Source organism: Athene noctua, chromosome 12 (genome assembly GCF_965140245.1).
Source record: "Athene noctua chromosome 12, bAthNoc1.hap1.1, whole genome shotgun sequence".
NCBI lineage: Eukaryota > Metazoa > Chordata > Aves > Strigiformes > Strigidae > Athene > Athene noctua.
The window spans coordinates 4491733-4510116 of NC_134048.1; positions in this window are offsets into that span (position 1 = coordinate 4491733).

The following is an 18384-nucleotide window of genomic DNA, read 5'->3' on the forward strand; positions in this document are numbered from 1 at the left end:
AAGTCCTGTAGCCCCTCAGGCAAGCTGCAGCTCAAAAGCTGTGTCCAGCTCTGCTCCCTGCCCAGTCCACAACATCCATTCCACAGTATCAGTCCACATCCATGCGCATCAAAGCCTCTGGTTGCAAACAACCCCTTCAGTCTTCACAATTTGTCTGCTCCTGCTTTCTTCTTCTGAGGACTGCCGGAGGGTCTGAAGGGGAGGTACAAGCCAATAGTGCCGTGGGGCTAAGCGCCCTGTCCCATCAGGATATGCACAACCCATGCACCATGACAGGCTGCTGCTCCCGTGAGGAGAGAGACAGGACATGTATCCTGCAGCCCAACTCTCGGGGGGAGCTCTCCCGGCACAGGAACCTGGCTCCCCATGTCAGGTCAGGTTTCTCTGTGGGGAGCCAGCAGGCAGTTATTATTGTAGAGGATCATTACCCGCACTGTAACACTAACACAGAAACCGTGCCTCTGCAGGCAGGTTTCCCAGTGCTCTCTGCTGCCTGCGCTTCGGCAGAGCTGGGGGCTAGAGATCACACAGGGAATAGATTTGAGGACACTTTGGGTTAGAAACAGGATGTTTTTTCCTCCTTCAAATTAAAAAAATATCCTGTGCATCCATCTAGTCAGCCAAGGGAGGCATTTTACAGCCGCCATAACAGATTTAGAACTAGGAACCAGAAGATAAAATAATTTACTAATTGGAAGTGGCACCAAACATTTTGCCTCTTGCCCCTTCTGTGATCTCAGTGGCAAGTGTCTGGCAGTTCGCCAGGAGACGGAGCAAAAGGACAGCTGAGACCAGAGAGGTGGCTGGGGTGCAACTACAAGAGACCCACCCTATTGTTTTCCCAGCACCCTGTCACCTTTAATTAATACGAGAGATGCCTATGAAAGGCAGAACTGGGTGCAAGGCTGAGGAGTAGTGACAGGGCTGGTGCAGAGGAATTTCACACAACAGTCCAGGCATTTTCTAGCTCACTGAGTCGCTTTCCCTTTTTTTTTTTCAGATGGCTTTGCACTTGGCAGACCTCAGCAGCCTGGCACATGGGAAGAGTGCGGCTTTCTCCACAGCCAGAAGAAGCCAAAAGTCTTCATTCACTCATTTACTCATTCATTCACTCCACAACATATATTTATTTACTAGGGCCGGCACTCTGCAGCAAAGGATGCTATGACATGTGCTCAGCAAGGGCAAGCAAAGAAGGAGCAGCCATCTGGCACCAGCAGTTATGGTCACAACAGCTGGTGGCACAGCCACTGAGTCCCCCACACCAAGGTGGCCTCTCCAAGCCAGCGTGGCAAGTGCTGGGAACCTGAGGAGCGAGATCTTTATCTGGGTCTGCCCTTCTGCACCTGTACAACATCTGGTAGGGCAGCACCATAGCACTGTCCCCACTGCAATACCTGTGCATTCCCACAGAGGTGGCTGCTCAGCATCTGTCACCCTCTCCTGCTGCCTGTCAGTGGGTATGTAGATCCCTCTGGCCCCTGGCTTTCCTGTGAGGACTACACAAACCTCCTCACTTCAAGCATTCAACCAGAGCTTGCTGCCTTGAGGTTGTTGCTCTGTAAGTCCAGGGTGTACCTAGAAAAACTGGTTGCACCCCATCCTCAAAGACCTTTTGAGGTATCTACGCCCAAGGTGGAGCCCCAGAGCTCAGCCATGTACTCCCTGCAGGATGCTCACCAGCTCAGGGAAGAGCAGGCAACAGCAGGACAAAGATGAGCAGGAGATGAAGGAAATGGTGGGTAGAGCAAGGGGAGGTTTCACCAGCAGAGATGCAGCTAGAAAGCCTGAGGGAGCATGCCATGGGACCCTGTCCTCTGCCTCTCATGTGGGACATCCCTGGTCCAAACAGCTCCCATTGCCTGCAGGACCCAAGGCTGGGGTGCCTGGGCACCTCTCAGAGATGCAGAGCAGGAGCACAGCCCAGGTCTGGATCTCAGAATCATTTCCCAGTCCCTGTTTAAACACAGCAAAGAGACTAATTGGATTTGTGGCTCCATGACATTTCTAGTGAAGCAAAATAGGCAGAGACGTAACCTTCCCATCTGAGAAGGAAGCAATGAGAAATCCTTGCAGAAGTCTCACTCACAACATGGCCCAACCTGGCATTTGTCTGGTTCGCAACAGCATCATATTGCATTAATCAAAATTCAGTCCATCATCTGCTCTGACTCCCACGCCTTTCTGCCCAGCTAGTGTTCCCTGAGACACGTTGCTCTCAGATGGATAAATACTTGTCTTAAGTTGCCATCTAGGGGATCAGAAAAAGTCAGTTGCTTCAGGCAGGTTATGAAACGGAGTACACCGAAAGCCTTGAGGTGCTTTACATTTAGAGCGAAACTGCTACCACATAAACAGCAACAAAGAATGAAAATTAAATTACTTAAAATGGCTAAAATATAGCACATCAGTGTAATTACAAACACATGCCTTTGTTTTGAAAGTCTGAGAAAGCACAAGGAAATGAATGCTTTATGAACTCTCACAGAGCTTGTTTGATGGTGAGAGGAAGATGCTCTGTGCAGGGGTTTTCCCCCAGGAGAGGACTGAATTTAGGGTCCAATACTGGGAAATACTTGGATACAGAAATAGAGAACACTCTGAACTGTCTCCTGAGACCTCCCCCTTGCCATCCAGGCTGAGACTGGCGTTGCTGCCAGGGAAGCAGAACAGCACAGAGCAGAGTTTCACTCTCTGGAGAGCCAGTGCAGCAGGACGTGCTCTCACTGCTGTATTTACTGGCAGAGCTTTCCCCAGAATCACCCACAACGCCCTCAACTCCACCGTGATTAGCCAGGATGTGTTAGCACAGGTTTTTATACCGAGTCATTTTGTTTTGTTAAAAGGGGAAGATAAAATAAAAGAGATTAGATCAATGTGAGATCTCCAGCGAGGCTAAATCCAGGTTAAATCCAGATAGGCACAAGATGGAAACAAATTTTGTGGGCCTCAGAAGAACAGAGGAAAAAAAATACAAGGAAGGAAAAGAGACAATAGCATAGGGAAAAATGGGTGAGGGTGGATAGGTTGCGATGCTGACTGGAGAAGCCTTCATGCTGCAGCTGCCTCTGGTTGCTGAGGTCCTTCTCCAGGTCCCAGCCTCCCACAGCAGGTTGTGGAGCTGCAGTTCTTCAGTGGAAACAGCTCTGAGCTCCTCAGACAAAAGGTTCCCTCTATCTGCATTTATAGAGTGCTTATCACAGTGGTGTCTCACTGCTCCAAGCCCTTTCCTAGAGAAGGGCAGAGTGTTTCTATTGTTGTTATACAAATAGCTTCCCCTGCCAGTTCCTTTCCTTCCAGGCTACTGAGTGGAGCTTGGCTCAGCTCCCTCTGGACTAATTTGATGAGAGATAATTATCTTGTTAATATCATCTTATTTTCATAAGTCCCAGCCTCTCTTTTATTAATTCTGTCAGTTCCTGGTTGTGTTGCTCTTAGGTCCATGTCTTTTCAAAACAGTATAACAGGCACTTATGGGAGAAAGTCATAAAAAGAACGACCTAACTTAGAGAATGTAAATATTGACATTTTTCACAATGGAGATTTTGAATCTGTTCCTCTTCACAGAGCTGGCCCCGTGGGAACTGCTTGGACACTGTCTATATATGGGTGGGATGCAGCTGCAGTGGGAGATGCTCAGGATCTGGTACTCCCTCATGAAGGACAGAGAGAAACAAGGGCAGGAGTGCTGGGTGCTCCACAGCAGTAGCAGACAGGGACACGCCTCAGGACACGCAGAACAAGGTGTACCCTTGCAGGGGTCCCTTCTGTGTCCCGTCTGTGGGCTGAACCAGCTGAATGCAGCAAACAAGGGACGGAAAATGGGAAAGGACCATGGATGTGGGTTAGTTTAAAGGGAAAAGCTCCCTTCCAGCTATCCAAACAGCTGTCTGTGAGCATGAGGATGCAGCTAACATGCCTGCCTTGCTGCATGGCAGCTGACACCAAGTCAGGGGAGGCCTATGCAGGGAGACGGCATGAGCAGCGGAGCACCTCACCCCAGGGTGCCCACAAGATGCTTCAAAGTCTTTCAGACCTCAGTATTCTTTGCAAGAACATTTATGGTTATTCTTAACATTAACAGTGCAATTGTATTATCTCATATAATCATGTGACATGACTCAGTATGAAGCCATAGCCTGTAACTGCAGTGGATGCCTGAGAGCACTGTCCCTCTGCCCTTGTCCTGCAGGCATGACAAGGCAGATAGATCCCATTTCCCCTGGCAGCACACACCACTGTCCTCCAGATGTGACACCTACCTGCATCCCTCGCCATCAAGAGACCATTTTTGGGGGCTGCTGATGCTCTGGGCAGCCCCTGCAGGGGACCCGAAGGATGCCCTGTTGCCTGAATCCCCCCAGCACTGGTCTGGGGCAGTGTCAGGATGCTCAGCTGCATAAGGATAAGGAGCTCTGGGGTTTTGTTAGGGCAAAAAAAGACATTTTAACATCAACTGAAGTGGGTAGAGGTATCTTCCTGGTCAGGGCAACTTGAACAGAATTTTGAGAAATACCTTATTTTGTATTAGATGTGCAAGCTTTCTTCCAGTAGCACTTCAGGTGCCTAAGACTTGGGGTTTTTTGTTTGTTTGTTTGTTTGTTTGTTTTGGTTTGGTTTGGTTTGTTTTTTTGCACTTGGATCTGGGCCTCAGTCTCTGTAAAACAAAACACTTGTGCAAATGCTCAACTCCAACAATAGGTTTAAAGTTAAGTATATTCTCAAGTGATTTTCTGAATCAGGACGTAAATGCAAACCTCTTCTCTTTGTCTTGACTTTTTTTCAATAACACAGATATCAAACTCATTCAACAGAGTGGGAGAGAAAAATGAGTGGGTCGGGCAGACTTCCTCTCTGCTAGAAACCGAATTACATTAAGCCTGCTCATGACTGCTTGCAGGAAGAAGCTTTTTTGTTCTAGTTTGTACAAGTGCTCACACTGTGCTTGTCACTGTAGCATCCAAGAGCTTTCCAGTATTGCATTAAACAATGTGACTAATATCTGCAGCATGCTCATAAGCTGTGGATTTCAAGTCCAGAGCTTAGGCTCATTTATTCAAGGGACGAAACTCATTCACTGACAGAGTAAGGAAGTGTGTTTTCAGTAGTGGCAGATGTACTTACAGCATTTAATCATGCAGGCAAGAAGAATCCCATTCTTTAGCTGTTATGTCATACCCCAAGGTGGAGTGTCCTTTAACTGAGTCCTTTGCTGTTCCACATGGTCTGAGGTCACCCTACAGGCTCCACTGTGCAGAGGGAAACTGATTAATAGGCCTTTGGAAATAAACTCATAAAAATTATTCAATACTTCAAGTCATATTTTAAGAAGACTCGGGGGGTAGAAACATTCAGATAAACAGCCTTGAGTCAATAATTTGGCCATCTCCATGGTGAAAGAAGGTAATGAGAAAAAGAAAAATGAAAGGAGATATAGTAATATGACAAGCAGGGCAAACCAGCAGAGTAAAAAGGGTAAGAAACAGAATATAAAGATAGATGCTTTCTCCAATTCCCCTGTGGATGCAGACATGGAGGGAATTGCAGCTTGGCTATTCCTTGCTGTCTGGGCAGGTTGGTGGGGCTTCTCGGGAAGGCTTGCTCTGTTTGCATGCTAACTGTTGCCCTCCTGGGATGAAAGGTCTGCTGCTCAGCTCCAGCAGTTCAAGAGAGGCTCACATTCAAGGAGAAACCGATGTTGCACCTTGCCATTGATTAGGTGTATAAAAGACCTGTTAGAAAGGATACATCTATATACTATTGCAGCATAACACACTTCTATTGTGTATACCAAGACATTTAAAATAGTCTGAGGTGTGAGAAAAGAAAGCAGCTAAACCCCTGTAGTTTACTGAAGCAGTGCAGCACACGTACTTTGATCCTCCACCCCTGGAGACAGTGTTTTAGCAAAGCAGGCATGGTACCTCAGCCATTGTCACTGCGCTTCAGCAACAGCAGAGAGATGACATGAGAGTCTCATCTGCTCAGTCCTCGTGTCAGGAGCTTACACTTCTCCAGGCAGAAGAGCCTTGGCAACACCCCTGTGTCTAGAAAGGGGAATCACTGGCTGAACTGCAGCGGACCAGGTGAGATACCAAGGACTTGCAATGCTTCATATTAGCAAGCTGAAATCATTAGAGCTCAAGTTTCTTTTTTCTCAGCATCTTTCACTAAGAACAGGAAAGTAGTTTCATGAGTTTCTCTGGCCCAAGGTATCTTGAGAACTCACAGCCCCTCTGTCCTCTGCTCGGTCACCTCAAAGTTCACCTTTTCTGCAGGAGCCTGAGAGCACCAAGGCAGGCAGTGGTGGACCCAGACGGGCCAAGCATCCATCAGCTGGTGATCCCTGGTTACCCCAGATTCTGCTCCCACCAATTCTTCACAGGGATATGAGATTTGTCTCTGGTCTACCAGCTCTGTGACAGGGATGTAGCATAGGACCAACTAGCATTTGGCTGCTGGCCACAAAGGCAAATAAACACCCCTAGTATGGAGCAAAACAGCAGTGAGGTTACCAAACCAAGAGCTCAAAGTGAGGCTGCCTGTGCATGAGTGGGGCGTCCTGAGTGAGAACCTGCCTCATATTTTGTTTTCTTCTTGTTTTTCAGTATGTACCTTACTACCTTATTTACTGCCCACTGTCCTAGTCCTGCAACAAACACAGGAATATTAATGTCCTCATTTGCTTTCCTATGAAACTCATCATTCTGGAATCTGAGTGCTTCACAGACATTCAAGAATTCATTTGCACAAGATTCTGTAGTGTGAAGGGGTTTATGAAGATTAAATAGATCCATAAGTTTTAGATACTCAGTCTGAGACACCTGGTCCCTGTTTTGTTTGGGTTTGGTATTTTTCTTGTTGCTGGGGTTTTTTCTTTCTTTTTTTTTTTTTTCCCAGCAAACTTATTACAAGCATGGTTCATATGTTCAGAGCAAGGTTCCCACTGACTTCAGTTGTAGCACAACTGCTCAGCCTTAAGCAATTCAAGTAGTAGGGTCTCTAGCCAGATGCCAGGAAACGAGGAACACATTAGAAATCACCAATGAAATATCTGGTGTACAGGACTTGCTAGCTATCAGATGGGAGCACTGTAACAGAAGCAAGAATAATATGTGGTTCTCTAGGGTGGCATCCCGTCACTTAAATCTTTTCCTTCCCACAATGACTCGCCCTCTTTCCTAACACTTCCCAGTTTTGCAACGAGTGAAGGGTCCTACAGCCCACAGGATAAGCCCTGACTTACCTCCACGCCACAGCAGCTGCGGTCTCAGTGTGGATCTAGATCTAGAGAAGAAAGAAAATTATGACCAAACAACAAAAACTTTGTCACAGTGCTCATCCAGAGGCACACAAATTCAAGTGGTGCAGATCATCTTCACTGTTGCATTCAAAATAAGGCATTGAAAGTTAGTGAAATCTTCATCTTTGTTACTGACATTTTCTGGGGTCTTAAAAAAAGAAAGTAGCAAAGGATAATTCAATCATGCATCACCAGATTAATTCCCCCAGATCATCTGGGGACTTCTAGATGTGCCACACAGTGCTGGCCACTTCTCCTTTCAGGCATCCCCTCTCTTTGGAAAGCAGATGCCCCCCAGGGCCCTGCCACATGCTTGGTCATTTCAAAGCCAGCCAATGTGGATTCCACACATTTTCCAGAGTCTGCTTCTTGCAAACAGGGGGGTTGAATTAATTCCAGGCAATTTATCACACAGGCAGCACAGCAGGTGGCAAGTACAACACTGTAGACCAGTGATCAAAGAGCACCCAGTGGGTCTACACGTGCTGGTATCTGAAGAGCCCAGGCATCTCTTCTAATAACGTACACTGAACGTTCCAGCTCCCTGTACAGGGCATCAATCATTTTCCTGTTGGTTATCATTTTCTATCATGTGTCTCTTGTGCATTTTTAATTGGTTAATTACTTTATTCATACACTAAGCACACCCTCAAGCTCCAATTATTATCAGCATTAACTGTTCATTTCATCCTATACATCTTTTAAATGCTATATTTGGCTGTTTCCTGGTCCACACTTCCTTCTGCTACAATACCATAGGGGTCCTGCAGATACCTTAGCCGTCCTTTGACAGACTATAGCCATCCTGCTCATTAGTCTATTATCTAGCTGCTTATCAGCCCCACTCCCAAGCTCCTCATTACTGAGGCTGCAATTACAATAGCTAACATTCTTCCTTTTGGGCCTGCATAGTACCACTTCACTTGTAACAGGCCACTGCTATTCAAGTTAACAGCTCCCCACAGCAATAGTAGGTTGACTTTCCTATATAACCAACACCTACACTGAGTTAATGAACAGCAGAGCTGTTCATTTTGTTTGTTCACACTTCACTATGTGTATTGTGTGTTATATCTTTAGCTAAAGGCTCTGGCTGGGCCCCAGGGAGGAAATCCGACTCTTTCCTCATCCTTGTTGCTGCTCTCTGCTTAGTTTGGAAAGGAGTTGAAATCGCTGCTTTCTCCAGAGCAACTGAGCACCTTCATATGGAGGAAGCATCTAGAGTACAGGATGGGCTGACCAGGAGCAAGGACAAGCAACAGGGACTGTAAAACATACAGGCAAACTGGGAGACTGTCAGGGCAACAGAGGCTTCCTGCACAGACACTGTGGCCCTGGGGTTGATATAGCTTTAGATCTTTTATGCAACCTGTGTCCCCCAGCACTTCTCCCTGTTGGAAGAACTGCTTTGTTCTGGGGGGAGGGTGGGGGAGTTGCATTGAATGTCCACTGCCTTTTGACGTGTTCAGTGCTGACATACCGATGGGTGCTATCTCATTGTGTGTTCATTCCAGTCTAATATCATAAGGCTGAGAGAGATCTGACTGAAGATGCCTTTTTACTTCTACAGGATTAGTTCCACTGAGTCTGTGGGTGCACAGGCAGGAGATCCAATGCAAGTGCCATGGCATAAATGTGCAGTCAGAGGTAGGGGAAAAGGTACAAGGACCCTTTTGGTGCTAGATCAGAAAACAGATTGCAAAATGTACTGTACAGTTCATTGCTGAGGTCACCCCCCAGTGCTCCCAACGCTATCAGTACTGACTGAATTTCACAGGCAGCAGCACACAAAGTGTCATGCCAGCCCACAGAAAGCATCCAAACTCTGTCTCCAAGACTGTCCAGGTGAGAGGCAAGGGCAGCAAAGGGGACTTTCATCTGTCAGAGGTGCTAGAACAAGAGGGAGGACCAGTCTGACAATCAAGCAACTTCCCTTGGGCCTGGAGGCCAGCACCCCTCTGCAGGTCTGTTCTGAGTGCCACAGACACGCTATCGGTCACAGAGAGCACAGTGCACATCCATGGTGAGCAGGAAAGGAGGACCTGGGTGTTCAGACCATAGTTTGGCACAGGGCTGCACTGGGGAGAGAATAAGATGAGCTTCGGAGATGAATGTGCTGCCAAGGGTGGCTTAAGTCATGTGGGCTCTGCCCCACCAGGGACTGCGGGCAGGTAGCCCACTCAACCCAGGCAGCCCTCCGCTACTGAGGGGCAGGACCGGCAGAGTGCATGCAGACCTGGGCTCAGACGGGTCGTCTCTCTTGCTGTGTCCGGCCTGGGAAGGGCCCAGAGCAGAATAACATGGGGCGCTTGTCCCCAGGCTTGCAAGATTGTCTCCCCCCTCAGTGTGCTTCTCCAGAGCCTGGCCCAGACAGACTGAGCCTGCAGACTCTAAAATGCTGCTGTGAGGTGCAGGAGTGGTGAACCTGCCCCTGATTATGGATTTGGTCTGCACGAATGGAGTGGGACTCGCACATAGACCCCTGGGGGAATGAACAGTTGTTGGAGGGGCTCTTCAGCGTGTTCCCATCCTGCCACATGCTGGAGTTGCTCTCCACACAGAGATCTGTCATCAGTCTGTAAGCAAGGCAAAAAAACCCATCAGGCTTGCGTCCATCATCTGCACATGTCCCCTCACCTACAGCTCCTGGTTTGCAGGACACATCCCTGCAAAGTGTTTGTTTGCTTTGACTTCCCACTCTTAGGACCCACTGCGTATAGCAATGCCCTGATCCTTTCCGATGGGTTTGATGGCTGTGTCCACATACCAAACCTTGTGCTAGAACTAGGGTCAGCTAGAGCACTGAATATAGGTCCTCTGACATTTCCCATGGCTCTGATCCTGAAATATAGCAGTCCCCGCCCAGCTGGGAAAGTAGGATCATGCAGAAAGGCTATTTTATGTATTTAAAGCACTGACTTCTGTGTCTGCACTATAATCCTGCGTGCAATATTAATTATCCAGCTAACACTGTTACCATGACACTCCTTAAAGCCATCAAAGCCAACATAAGCATATCAGACCTCCACCCAACCCTTCCTATTTGCTTCTGGACTTCAGACAAAGTTCCAGTGCCAAGTGTTCGTGGCAGGGGAGGGACGGGCACTGGGCGTCTCGAGGGTTACCTAGCCCTCTGCACAGCACAAGAAAAGTCCAGATTTGGACTTTTGGAAGTTGTGTCTAATTCTGAAGCTGCATTCCAAGAACTGACTGAATCCAAACATGCCCATTTTTAGGTCAAGTTGCAAAATTACTTTTTCCTTATCACAACATTGTCCTATCTTTAGAAGCTAAAAGGGATGATTAGAGTTACAAGGGAAAAGGAAAAAAGAAAAGAAGGGGGTGGGGTGCATAAACAGATCCAGAGCCCTGAAAAAGACACAAATATGAGATCAAAAGAGGATGAGCCAAATTCTGAACAACCTGATGTATGCAGCATTTACATCCCTGAGTGGCTGACACTTAAGAAGCCCCATAGGCAGCAACAGAACAGATCTGGGTCCTTCCCACACAGAGCACAGCCCAAATACTGAAGGTAGCCCTCTTATACCTCCAAAAACTGGGAGGAGGTCGATCATATTTAACCTGAAATGAGGGTAAGTGCAAGAGAAATGCTTATCAGTTAAGGGCTTGTGCTAGCAAAAGCCGCTCTCTAGAAAACCAGAACAATTTTCCCCTCTGTATGAAAGCACTGGTGAGGGTCCCTGCAGTGTGTGGACCTCTCATTTGCAGGGTCTGTGATCAGCACAGACAGGATCCCCACACGCTTGGCCAGGTGCACAGCACAGGCACCTACAGGACTGGTTTTGGCCACACTGTGCTTCCAGGGTTCAGTCTCCCATATGTACACAGCTTGAGGTTACATCCTTTGAGGGACAGGGCAAGCTTATCCTGGAGGATCTAGGCTCTCATCTATGGACTGTTTCTACACAGCAAGGTGGTCTTTCTTACTCCCATTGACAGCTACAGCAATGCCTGCAGATATTGCTAGAAAGCTGCAGGGAGCCCTGAAACTGGGTGATGAAGCAAGCCCAGAAGTTCCCCTTACCCATCACGGTCACTCAGTGCCCTACTCCCCGCAATCATGCTGCAGAATTACATTTAAAGCAAGAAAAACCACCAGGCAAATGGAGGTCACAGGCATGGGCAGGAACAATATATTCCAGGTAATGGACTGCTTCTCTTGGGTAGTCACTGATGTTTATGCGTGGGCATTGCTTTCCCTGGAGGCTCAGTAGTCAGACTGCACCCGTGAGCTATAAACATCCCTGTGGGGTTTTTTGTTTGGGTTTTTTTTTTGTCACACACGTCAGTCTTGCATGCTAGGGGATGTGCTGCATGACTAAACCAGTGACTAAAAACAAGAAGGTTGGGTAGAAGACCTGCCCTAGAGGCACATTTGTGCTTGCTTCCCTTGTCTCATCACCTCTTCAGGACATACCCTGCCTTCTTCCTGAAGGATCTGGGAGACACGAAGTGGTGCTCTGCCTCGGCTCTTCATATGATGCAGGAGCTTCCTTAATGGCCTTGGAGGTAGCCCTCAGTGTGAAAAAGCAACAAGAATAAAGCTGCTCCTTGAGTGAGGGGGAAGCCAGAGGCAGAGCAGCATCCAGGGACTGGCACATCCCTCAGTAACTGAACGGACTAGGCTGGTGACAAAGACAGGTCCATCAGCAGTCCTAGAAAAGATGAGGTGATGAGTCAGGTCCAGGGTTCATTCAAGAAGACTAGTCAGGGCTAGAAACAAAACCATCCACAACATAGCTAAGACCCGGACTAGAGTCTCAGACCTGAATTTAAATGGAGCTTCTGGATGTGTGGGTGGGGCCTGGGTGGAGCTGACTGGACAAATAAAGTTTATTAGTGCCCCCAGGCCCATGACACTCAGGCTATGTCAGCTGTAGAAACTGCTTTTCCCCTGCAATAGTGGGGACAGTAGGGGCACTCCTGGGTCTGGGAGAGAAGCACCACCTGCAGATGGGTGGCAGGGCACTGCTGATGGGTTGCACCAAATCCCCAAGCGTCCCATCCCAGTGCTGACTCTGGCTTTTGGCTCTGTCCCCAGCTGTGGAGTGTCCCTCAGGTGGGCCCAGCTGGCCTGGAGCTGTGCTCTCCGTTCTCTGGGTCATGGCACTATCAGCCCCCCGTGGTGCATGCAAGAGCACAGCAGTGGGTTGTGCTGTAGGTTGCCCTGTGTTGGACAGGCATCGCTGCACAAGGCCAGTCTATATTAAATGTCCTGCAAAAGACCTGGCTGATGTCAAGACCAGGCTAGCTGGCGTGCTGGGGCATTAGGTGATCTTTCTACATGTTCTGTAAGGATTTCCTTGCACAGATCCCTTCCAGTCATCGTAGGCAGGACTGAAAATGGCTGAAAGAACACTAGTACCATACTTTGCTCCTATGCTTCATTTTAAGGGTCTTTTTAGGTTCTTTCTCTTAGTCTCCAGTGCATTATATTCTTTATCGTGCCAAGGTTAGACACACATTGTCCCACTGCGGGAGCATAGCAGGTCAAAACAAAAGCAAAATGCTTATTCTCTGAGAACTCGACAAGATGGTGTCCCCAAGGGGCAAGCCTTTCCTTTACTGCCCTGAAGGTTTGCCTTACCTCCTCTGTCCACACCCAGGTACACGCTCCCAGATAGGGAAGGGGATCAATGAGCTGTAAAACAAGGAGCTGCTTCATTTACTATAGAAGGAGATATGAGTGGATCCTTTACTTCTGCTTATGAAATCCCATTTGTGACAATATTCACACCTACAAGCAGCTGGCACCCTTCTTCATATGCCAGAGGCTCTACTGTTGATGAGTTTCTGGCTAGGAGTGTTACCAGTCACAACTGATATGTTAATGCAATTAGAGACAGTGCCAAGTGCAAAGCAGTATTTGTCCTGATATTATCGGTGATAAAGGAGCCTCCTGTGTGAGAAGCAAGTCCATTTCCAATCCATCTGTATCTATATCTAAAAAAGCTTTCATTTTCCCGAGCACTGCAGCAGATTCTCGTGATAAATTGCTGCCATATCTTAGCTCCCAACTACATTACATCCTATTCAAATCCCCTTCATTATAACAAGAAGCAATATGACACCAAAAGCTTGTCTCAGGAATTTATGACACAGTGGAGACTCTTAGATCCACTAAACCCCATTAAAACCATCTCCCTTATAAAACATACACCTTATTATGCACTACAGTAGCGGGCAGCAGGTTGCCTTCTGCCAGGGCTCTTATTACCTGTGCAAGGGAGGTACGAGGAGCGCCTGCAGACAATTGAGTCCCCGCTGAAAGCGTGGGGCTGGCGCGGTGTTTGCGCCTCCTGCCTAGCACATGTCAGGAGCTTCAGTTGTGGGGAGGGCTTTGTACAGTCATCTTTTATTTTAACTTTGCTTACTAAGCCAAGACAAAAGAAAATGCACCCCATTGGCTAAAGCCAGTCTTTTTTTCAGGTCTCTTTCTGACACAAAGCCTAGAAAAATGGATTTGGACTGGAATGAAATGTTACATTAAATCCAAAATGAAACATCGTGTTTTGTTTTGTTTAAAGCCATTTAATTAAAATAAATTTGCTCTCTTTAAAAAATGTAACCTGGGATTTCAACAATGGAGCAGCAACGCATGCTGATTTCATGATCTCTTCTTCCAAACATGCTCTCTGCTTGCAGACATGCATTGTTTCAGTCTTCATTTCAGAGAGTGATCTCTGTTCCCAACATTGCTCCCTGGATGTGCTTATAGCACCTTCTTGAGCTGGGGAAGCAGGAAAAGGGGAGAGACGTGGAAGTGTTGGTGAAGTACCCGCCCAGGCTGCTTTGCAGCGGTTCAAGCCTCTCTGACCACCTCCACCCCCTATCCACACTCCCTCCCTGCAGCTCACACCATCGGGGCTCAGCTTCTGCTGCAGCGAATGGCACCAGGCAGTACCAAGGAGCAGTGAAACAGCCCCCCTGTGCTTGGGTACTCCTCATCCTGCAGTGACCAGACAAGTGAGCAGTCTGGGAGACATTCCTAGGACAGATGACACTTCTGAGCCAGGAAGATATGGCATGCCTCAGCCCCAAGAAAGTGATTTTGCTTTTCCCCCACCCTGCATTGATTCTCTTCCCCTACTTTTCGCATCCCAGCTTTCACACCAAGCACCAGGCTGTGCCCTTCAGGAGTCCAGGTGGCAGTTCCTGTCTCATCAGTGTGCTGCTCGTTAGACTAGGTAAATATGTTTGTGTTTTCCTGGTTTTACCCCTCATTTAGTCTCATCTGACTCTATTGTTTACTGTACTGGATTATGCAAATCAAAATATAGCCAATATTGAAAAGAGGAAGGTAAGCAAAGTTTGCGCCCACTCTTCTGGACCATGCCAAGGACAGGAGTGCAGGCTCCCACCGTGTCAGGACAGAGTCACCTTTGTGCAGCTGCTGAGACTGATGCAGGGCTGGATTTGTCCCAGTCTTGCCTTGGGAATGATTAAGCCTCCTACCAGCACTGACTCTGCACCCCAAATCAGCCAAAGCAGGATGCATAGTCCCCATCACAAGCATCCTGTTGCAGGCCCAGCACACCCATCTCTGTCCTGCTGCTGCTTCCCAAAGATCTGCTGTCACTCAGCAGTTCTTCTGGGAGTATGTAATGAAAGCAGCTGTGCTCAGCGCAGTGATGACTTGGGATGGCTGTAACTGTGCAAAGTCTCCTTGAAGAAGGGGAATCTGGCTGGGGAACTGGATTGACTCCGCTGTGAGGTGGGTGATGTTGTGTCAGAGGTGCCAGAGACACAAGCAAGAAGGTGAAATCCTGGAGAAGAGATGAACAGTGAGAAGCAGGAGATATGTTTGGATCACATGGAATGCATGGAAATGAAGAAGAACTTGGTGCAGAGCTGTTGTATGCGGTGGAGTAATCTGTAAATACCTCAAGGTAACTCAAGTGCAATTAGACATGTTCATGTGGCTTTTAAAGTCATGTAGATTAAGATGAGCAAATGTCTCCGTGACAGCATGTCATGGATTATTGATGCTGAGGCCAGAAAGGCTACTCTGTCCTCCTTCATCACCAAGGCCAGATAGTTTTACCAAGTGATTCCTGTGTCAAACCTATAATTTCTGGTTGAGTTAGGGCAGCTCTTCTAGAAAGACATCCAATTTCAAGTAAAAAAACTCCAAGTGAAGAAGAAACAACTATCTCCTCCATATTTTGTTTAATGGCTAATTCCCTTCTCTGTTAGAATGTATCTTCTTTTCAGGTCAAATTTGTCTAATTTCAGTTTCCAGCCACCAGATCTTGTTACACCTTTGATCGCCAGATTAAAGAGTTCTCTAGTCTCAAATATATTCTCTTCTGCTGGGTACTTCCAGACTTGTGTCAAATAACTATTCAAAGTGCTTTTCATTAAACCTTTAATTATAAAACATGGTTGGTTGTGGTTTTTTCACAGTTTCACTAACATGTGTACCTATTTCTTGGATTTTTTTCCTTGTTTTCATCATGTGTAATCCTGGAACTGGACACTGAACATACTGGTACTCTTATTAAAGCAATGCATGGTCCTGTATGAATGTGAAGCCAGTGAGTGTTGCTCTTTGTCATTCTTTTCTTTGAGGGCTTCAAGTTCAGAAGGCTTCCACCTGATCCCACTCTGCTTTTCTATCCCATGCTCTGTACAGCAGTCCCAACTTGTATATATACGTTGGTTCCTAGATGTGTGGAGCTCCATTTCATTGTACCAAAATTCAGACTTCTGGATCAAATTCAGCCTACCAAGTGATTCATGCTGCCTTGATGACACGTCTCTTCCTGCTGGGTTTTATATTCTCTTTAATTCTTATCTCCAAATACTCTTTTACAGGTCATCAGTAAATACTGGGCTGTTGGCTCTCTTCAGGAAGATCTAGCACTGATCTGGTGATTTGTCCTGGAAACTACTGAGAGCAGTCTCCATAGTGCCCAATGGATTGTGCACTCCCTACCATCTAGACTGTACCTTTGGATTTATGGTTCACCCATCATCAATACTTTTACTTGTCAGAACATCCCACAGCATGGACAAAGAGCTGAGATGGTTGGCTGAATGGAAACAAGTGTTTGGGCAGATGGGGGTGGATGTATGTGCACAAGTCCTGCACTAGCAAGAATCTGAAATGTAGCTGTGGTTTGCCTTGGACCTGGAAATTGGTCCCAGGGTCTGTAGGACAGATGTAAGTTTTTAATTATGATTCAGGAAAGCAAAAGGTAGAGGCTCTAAAGAAGGACAAGAGAGGCATACAAATAAGGTCTGACAAGTTTGTCTGGAAAAGAAACAGCTCAATCTATGTTAGCTGTTCCTAAGTTAAATATAAATGCAAATCTGGGGAAGGTGAGTGCTCAGCAAGTGTGTGTTGTTCTGGCAGGAGGAAGAGGACTGTGAGGAGTGCCAGCCCCACGCAGCGTTAGGCATTCAAAGGCTCCGTCTGCAGGCAGCAGCGAGGCAGGTTCCTCCAGGGCAGGTCCAGAGGTGGAGTCACAGTGGGAAATCCCAACAGTGGAGAATTAAACCTTCGGAGATAATCTCTCTTTGTTAAGGCAACCAGAAAACCTGTGTGGTTTCTGGTGGGGGAAGTCCTTCCATCTGTTTGGTGTTACATTTTGGGATTCCTCCAGCATGGTAAAGGAAGATGGAAGATGATTTCTCTGGAAAGTTCCTCCTTAATTACTTCTGCTATTCCACAGCTAAAGCAGCAACCCCAACAGAACTTGTTGCAATTTAGGAAGCAGTAGCAGAAACAAGATGCGGTCACACAGCATCACTGAAACATGAGCGGTTATGGAGAAACACTCTTTTGGAGGTGCATACTGAAGTTCAAGAGGCAAGAGGCACAAGTGGGAAGGGAAATCCCAGCCAAGCATGAGGAAAAGGTTCTTCCTTGTGAGGCAGGTCAAGCACTAGGCCAACGGCCCAAAGAGGCAGAGAGATCTTCATCCTTGCAGATCTTCAAAATTCAACAGGGCAATGCTCTGAGCAACCTGACTTTGTTTTGAAGCCAGCCCTGGTTTTGAGCAGAAGGTTGGACTGGAGACCTCCTAAGGATTCTTTTAAACTAAATAATTTTGTGATTCTACAACAGTTTCAGGAGCAGCTTTTTCAGCAATCTTTATAATAGTGGCACTAGGCAGTCCAACAGTGTATTGAAGTGCAAACTGGATTACTCATGCATTACTCCAGATATTCATTACATATTCTGTCTGGCGTATTAAGATCCTGTGCTGCCATACAAAATAGACTTAACGATGGACTCCAAAACATCCTGACACCTCTTGATTCCCCAGTCCTGCAGCTGTTCCTCCAAACTGGGCAGACTGCTGCACAATCATCTTGCACAATGAAGAACTGGCTTGCATTAAAAAAATGCAAACACACACTGAATTTCATGCAGAAATTTTGTATTTTCAGATGCAAAATTCTAATATCTACATATCTACATTTTTTTTATTTTGCATTAGATTAATTTTGTTGTCACTCTAAAACTCTCAGCTAAAGGTTGCTGGATCACTTCAGCGTTGCCCAAAATGGCTGGAGCAGCTCAGCTCCCCCGAGGAAGTACAGGAAGCAGTTTGCAACAAGAAAATAAAAAAAAAACCAGAAGCCGATGATTTTCCTGAAATGGCTGCTAGCGGTGAAAGTTAATTTGTCATTGTTATACTTCAGAGTCTACATCCCTTTAGGTGAATATGAGCATTTCAAGGCAGCCCCCCCAGACAAACCTAGTTCCCAATCCTAAAATATTCTTCCTATGTAAAGATTAAAACAATAACATTTTAAGCCTGCAAGCTTAAAATCCAAAGCTGTGGTGGGGGAAGACTCTGCAGCAGTGCAGGAAGCCCCGCTAATGATGTCAGTAAATTGTATCAGAAGGATTCTCTCATTTTGGGAAGAGAGATGTAATAGCACGGGCTATTCTCACTGGCACTAAACTCATTAGTTTGTTTACAGTGTGCCTTCCTGCACTTCTCTCTGATACGCTGAAAATCTTATTTTGCCTTTGATATTTCGAGTCAGAAAGAGCAGGGAGAAGTCAAAGATTCCCAGCAACATTTGATCCCTTCCGTGTT